Consider the following 7500-nt stretch of genomic DNA (forward strand, 5'->3'; position numbering starts at 1 on the left):
GCCTCTGGGCGTGCCTCGGACCTTCGGTATACCCGCATACACTGTGATAGTCGGAAATGCCTTTTTGCCATACATCTTCACGATTACCACACTCCCTATAGATAGATTTTCATCAACATGAGGATTAATTTACTACTGCCATTTACGCTGCTAATAATCATCACCACCCCTACGGTCGAGTCGATCGGCCGAGGTGTGGTGTATGTCGCTGCGTGTCAGGTCGGCTCGATGGGTGGGTACCGGGTACCGACTGCCCGCGGTAAACCCATCTCAGCCGGCATTGATACTACGAGTACGGGGCTGATATTTTGGTGATGGGCAAAGGCTACTAGGCTCGTTAGAATGCCGTATAGTGACTTTTTCGTCATATCTCCCGTCGCCTGTAACTTTGGAATGGGCCATTCAAAAAATGTCCTATCAACTCAGAGCGGTTACGCGGCTCAAGTGCTACATTCCGCCGGAACACATCGAACATGGCAAAAATATCCAAGTAGGCGAAAATTCCATCCGCGCGATACACCTATTACATTTCACCCATCCCCTATCCGGCATGCAAACAAGCTAAACGTACATGGTGGCTACGCTACCGCCTGCCGGGCTGTGGTTGCAGTACAGTGTAGGAAATTTTCCATTCCTCTTTGTGCGGTGCTTCCACCCTGGTCGGTTGCTGTCGCTCGCGGAGAGCGAGAAAGAGAGCGCGCCCGTACAACCGGCAGGCAGGCAGACAGAGGTACAGTGAGAGAAATTTTTTCATTCCTCTTTGTGCGGGAAGCATCCCGCATGCTCGCTCACTTGCTACCGCCGGTCGGGTCGCCTCTCGCAGTCGAAGATGGTGTGTTTTACATTTTGCCTAACTTCTCTCTCAGACTGACTGCCGTGTCGCAGGCAGGCACATACGTAGTGTATGCTTTCGCCTGTCGTGAGCTGGGGTTGCCATTCGATGGTATCGAAATTTTTTTACAAGTTCAGACTATCTCTCATATTGCCCGTCGCTCGCAGCACACACGTAGTGTATGCTTTTGCTTGTCGTGAGCTAGGGTCGCCGTTCGATGGTATCGAAATTTTTTTACAAGTTCAGACTATCTCTCATATTGCCCGTCGCTCGCAGCACACACGTAGTGTATGCTTTTGCTTGTCGTGAGCTAGGGTCGCCGTTCGATGGTATCGAAATTTTTTTACAAGTTCAGACTATCTCTCATATTGCCCGTCGCTCGCAGCACACACGTAGTGTATGCTTTTGCTTGTCGTGAGCTGGGGTTGCCATTCGATGGTATCGAAATTTTTTTACAAGTTCATAATATCTCTCATATTACCCGTCGCTCGCAGCACACACGTAGTGTATGCTTTTGCCTGTCGCTCCCCGTTCGATGGCATCGAAATTATTTTTTATAAGTTCGGACTATGTCTCATACTGCCGTTGCTCGCAGTACAGACATAATGGATGGTTTTGCCTATCACTCGCAATATGAAGGCATCGAGATGTTGTGTTGTTTTACATTTTGCCTAACTTCGCATATTGCCCTTATAAGTGTGCACGACCGGCATCTGATGTACCGGCATACTGCTGCTACTGATCACATACCATGCCATCGAGGTGTGTTTTACATTTTGCCTAACCTCGCATATTGCCCCCATAAGTGTGCACGACCAGCATCTGATGTACCAGCGTACTGCTGCTACTGATCACATACCATGCCATCGAGGTGTGTTTTACATTTTGCCTAACTTCGCATTATGCCTCATAAGTGTGCACGACCGGCATCTGATGTACCAGCGTACTGCTGCTACCGATCACATACCATGCCATCGAGGTTTGTTTTACATTTTGCATTCCTCTTTGTGCGGTGCTTCAGTGCATGTCAGTTGTTGTCGCTCTCGGAGAGAGAGAACCGCTCTTACAGCCGGCAGGTAGAGAGAAGTTTTGCATTCTGCTTTGTGCGGATCTTTCCCCTACATGTTCACTTGCTACTGCCGGTCGCTCTCGCAGTCGAGACGGATGGCATCAAGATGTGTGTTTTACATTTTGCCTAATTTCAAACCCATGTCTCACATTGCCCGTCGCTCGCAGCACATACGTAGTGTATGCTTTTGCTTGTCGTGAGCTGGGGTTGCCGTTCGATGGTATCGAAATTATTTTTCATAAGTTCAGACTATCTCTCATATTGCCCGTCGCTCGCAGCACACACGTAGCGTATGCTTTTGCTTGTCGTGAGCTGGGGTTGCCGTTCGATGGCATCGAGATTGAAATTATTTTTTATAAGTTCGGACTATCTCTCACATTGCCCGTCGCTCGCAGCACATACGTAGTGTATGCTTTTGCTTGTCGTGAGCTGGGGTTGCCGTTCGATGGTATCGAAATTATTTTTTATAAGTTCAGACTATCTCTCACATTGCCCGTCGCTCGCAGCACACACGTAGTGTATGCTTTTGCCTGTCGCTCGCCATTCGATGGCATCGAGATTGAAATTATTTTTTATAAGTTCCTACTATCTCTCATATTGCCCATCGTTCGCAGCACACACGTAGTGTATGCTTTTGCCTGTCGCTCGCCATTCGATGGCATCGAGATTGAAATTATTTTTTATAAGTTCCTACTATCTCTCATATTGCCCATCGTTCGCAGCACACACGTAGTGTATGCTTTTGCCTGTCGCTCGCCATTCGATGGTAACGAGATCGAAATTTTTTTACAAGTTCAGACTATCTCTCATATTGCCCATCGTTCGCAGCACACACGTAGTGTATGCTTTTGCCTGTCGCTCGCCATTCGATGGTAACGAGATCGAAATTTTTTTACAAGTTCAGACTATCTCTCATATTGCCCGTCGCTCGCAGCACATACGTAGTGTATGCCTTTGCCTGTCGCTCGCCATTCGATGGTATCGAGATTGAAATTATTTTTTATAAGTTCGGACTATGGCTCAACTCAGTATTTTTTCCTATAAGTTCGGACTATGCCTCAACCTAGTATGCACGAGCAGCATATGATGTACCGATGTACTGCTGGTACCGATCACATACTATGGGCATCGAAAGGTGTTGTTTTACATTTTGTATAAGTTCGGACTATGTCTCTTATATTGCCCGTCGTCGTCGTCGCAAGCAGTACAGACGTAGCATACGGACTAGGCCTATCACTCAGATTTCTGCTAACACCCGCCTATGGTAGTCCTTTGTTTCTCTGTACACCACGGTACATATGATGTACCGGTCATATAGCCAGTACTTGTCACAGACTATGGCAGTTATAATCGCACCAGCCCCAGTAGGGGTAGGGGTCACCTGCCACCACCTATAGTTTTACCTCAGCTGAATTATTTTTATATTTTTATAAGTTCAATCACTCGCTCCTCCTAATATTCTCCTATCCCTTGGCTTGGTTTGCGCTTGTTGTGTAGCATACTTTACGGCGTTTAGTGTGATAAAAAAAATCAAATTCCATACATGTACGGCCGCCTGTGCACTCTCTGCACTAGGCCATACACATACCACACAACATCACACCCGCTAGCTAAGTGCCTGTCCCATGTTATTGTGTATGCAAACAACACAACACAACACACAAACAACACACTTACAACCTCCAAGCAAGGGTAGTCTTTTTTTTTTTTTTTTTTTTTTTTTACAATGGAGAAGACCTTTATGTCCTAGCCCAGTACACGTGCTAACGGTAGGGTCCAATCTACCACACGGGGTGCACTGGGGGCGTGTCGGACTCGAATGGTGACCAGCCATTAATACCGACTAAACTCCATTGGGCTCCGCCATCATTCCTCCCAGGAACTACCTCTCGGTATTACTTCTGGGGGGATGGCTGTACTCAATGTACTCATTCACTCTCACTCGCGCGATCATACATCCTGTATGAGGCTTACTTGGGTGCTCTCTCAATCACACTTTGATTCACTCTCAAACACTCCCACATGAGGCTGACTTTTGTGCTCACCTTTTACGTTCCATGCGAGGCTGACTTGTGTGCTCACCTTACTCATTCCTTGCTAGGCTTACTTTTGTGCTCGCCCTACCCATACATGTGAGGCTGACTTGGGTGCTCACCCTATCACCTGATTCACTCTCAATCGTGCCACTCTATTGTACCTTTGTCACTCCCTCTGGCATCCCATGTGGGACATTTTTCTTAGGCCCCACTTCTGACATACCATGCGAGGCTGACTTTTGTGCTCACCTTTTTCATTCCTTGCTTGCTACCAACCTGTGAGGCTGACTTTTATGCTCACCCTTAACATGCAGTGTGAGACTGACTTGGATGCTCACCCTTTCACTCCTCTGCCACGCCATGAGGCATCGATAGCTTAGTTCCAACATACTACGCTACGACCCTCCCGTCTTGGCATGAGGCAGTCCACTTATACGCCTATACACTCACTCTTCTGTCTTGCTTCGGGGTGGCTGGGTTTACCCCTTACGCGGTTGCCATTCGCTGCGCCAACCTACCTCGGCATGAACAGACCATTCACTCTCTTATTTTGCGCTTGGCCTTTTTCGCTCCAACTAACCAATCACTAGTTAGCCGTGCCCGCCGTCTGTTGCTCGGTTCGCCAGATTACCTGTAGCCTACTGGCAATCTGGATGGTAGCAGCCGAGACTGCGTTCCACTTCTCCACCGTTTGACACATCCGCTGGATAAGGGTATCCGGGGTTGTGTCCCAGCCACAGACGTCAAGCATTGCTCTTCTTTCGACGTCGAACCGATGACATACGAACAGTATGTGCTCGGCAGTTTCATCTACACCTGGGCAGTCCGGGCAGACTGGGACCTCCGCGTGTCCGAACCTGTGGAGGTACTGACGGAAACAGCCATGGCCTGACAGGAATTGTGTCAGGTGGAAGTGAACTTCCCCATGGGGTCTTCCCACCCAGCTCGATATGCTAGGTATCAGCCGGTGGGTCCACCTACCTTTCGAGGAGTTGTCCCACTCACGCTGCCATCTGGCGACCGAGGTCACCCTGGTGCGCTCGCGGGCTCCCCTATTTCCACGTAGCTCAAAGCACTCCTCATCTTCCCGAATGACCAGCCCGACTGGCATCATGCTCGCTATCACGCAGGATGCATCGTGTGATACCGTGCGGTAGGCAGATATCACTCTGAGGCACATCACGCGGTAGGTGCTCTCCAGTTTCTGTAGGTAACTGGTTACCCTCAGTGCTCTTGACCATGACGGGCCGCCGTACCTGAGGATAGATACGGCAACGCCTGCCAGTAACCTACGTCTACTGGCGCACACCTTTGAGCTGTTGGACATCATTCTCGATAGTGCCGCAACAGCAGTCGACGCTCTCTTGCACGTATAGTCGACATGGCTGCCGAAGGTCAGCTTGTCGTCTATAATGACTCCGAGAGACTTCAGACTTCGCTGTGAAGTGATCGCGACTTCTCCCACATGGATAACTGCATGTTGTGCCGACTTGCGGTTGTTGACGATAACTACCTCCGTCTTATGATGAGCGAGCTCCAGGCCTCTCGCGCTCATCCATTCCTCCACCGTGCTAATCGCGTGTTCTGCGGTTAGTTCTACCTCAGGAATTGACTCCCCGTAGACCTCCAAGGTTACGTCGTCGGCAAAGCCGACGATCTTGACCCCAGGAGGGAACTTCAGTCTCAGAACCCCGTCATACATGAGGTTCCATAGCACCGGGCCTAGGATCGAGCCCTGCGGGACTCCGGCGGTAATCGGAACCCTTTTCTGACCGGCATCGGTCTCGTATAGCAGTACGCGGTTTTGGAAGTAACTTTCCAGGATCCGGTACAGACCCACCGGTAGGCTAAGCCGGTGTAACGAGAGCGCGATGGCATCCCAGCTTGCGCTGTTGAATGCATTCTTCACGTCAAGTGTCACTAACGCACAGTATCGAATACCTCGCCTTTTTCGTTGGATCGCTATCTCGGCAGTATTTATCACTGAGTTGAGAGCGTCCACTGTGGACTTACCCTTCCGAAAGCCAAACTGGTTGCTTGACAGACCGTCCGTACCTTCCGCGTACGGGGTGAGCCTGTTGAGGATGATCCTCTCAAGCAGTTTGCCAGTCGTGTCTATCAGACAGATTGGTCTGTACGCCGATGGGTCGCCTGGCGGCTTCCCGGGCTTCGGCAACAGCACCAGTTTCTGCCTTTTCCATCTATCGGGGAAACGGCACTCGTCAAGGCATCTCTGCATAGCTAGCCTGAACATGTTCGGGTTCGCTATGATCGCTGCCTTGAGAGCGTTGTTCGGAACTCCATCCGGCCCTGGAGCTTTGTTCATTGCTAGGGATTTAGCCACTGCGAGTAGTTCTTCGTTCGTCACTGGAGCCACCATTTCGACCGTGCCCGCACTGTCTCGTAGTGCAGGTGGCCAGGGGCTTGTGGCTCGAGACGGGAAGAGTACTTCGATAATCGTTGCCAACCGGTCCGGAGACCGTTCTGGGGGTGAGGAGCCCCCTTTGGTCTTGGCCATCACAATCCGGTAGGCGTCACCCCACGGATTCGCGTTGGCACTCTCACACAGGTTGTCGAAACACGCTCTCTTGCTGCTTTTTATAGCCTTGTTAAGGGCTAATTTCGCAGCTCGAAACACTTCACGGCGGTTCTCTCTTGCATCCTCGGTGCGAGCTCTTTGCATCCTACGTCTAGCTCTGAGGCAGGCTGACCGTAGAGCTGCAATCTCGGCACTCCACCAGTATACCGGGCATCTGCCGTTTCTTGGCAGTGTTTTTCTCGGCATAGTGGCGTCGCACGCGCGTGATAGAACAGCTACCAGCGCATCCCCGCTTAGACTGTCGGTGTTGGCCTCCAGTCCCAGGGCCGCGGTGAAAGCTTCGCTGTCGAAGTGATTGGACTTCCACCCGCTTACCTGACAGGGATCTCCCGCCCTCGGATGCTGCACACCATAGTTGATCTTAAAGCGGATTGCTAAATGATCACTATGGGTGTAGCCTTCGTCTACCCTCCATTCCATGCCTGGAGCCAGACTCGGGCTGGCAAAGGTCAAATCAATCCACGCCTCCACTCCGTTTCTACGGAATGTACTAGCGGAGCCATCATTAGCTAGCACAGTATCGAGTTTCGCAAACGCTTCCATTAGCGCTTGACCCCTGCTATTTGTACAGCGGCTGCCCCACTCCACTGCCCAAGCGTTGAAGTCTCCCGCTATTACTACCGGTTTCCGGCCCACGAGGTCCGACGAGAGCCTGTCGATCATCTGGTAGAACTGTTCTATTGGCCACCTTGGTGGGGCGTAGCAGCTGCAATAGAACACACCATTGATCTTGGCAATCGCCACACCCTCGGCGGAGGGGTGTATTACCTCTTGAACCGGGAACCTTCCCGTTGTACAGATTGCCACCATTCCAGACCCGTCCGACACCCAATTGCCGTTGCCGGCAGGGATGCTGTACGGGTCTGATAAGAGGGCGACATCTGTCCTCGACTCCGAGACCGACTGCCACAGCAGCTGTTGGGCTGCTGCACAATGGTTAAGATTTAGCTGTGTGACTCTCACG

The sequence above is a fragment of the Topomyia yanbarensis genome, unplaced genomic scaffold, assembly GCF_030247195.1.
Source record: "Topomyia yanbarensis strain Yona2022 unplaced genomic scaffold, ASM3024719v1 HiC_scaffold_31, whole genome shotgun sequence".
Lineage (NCBI taxonomy): Eukaryota > Metazoa > Arthropoda > Insecta > Diptera > Culicidae > Topomyia > Topomyia yanbarensis.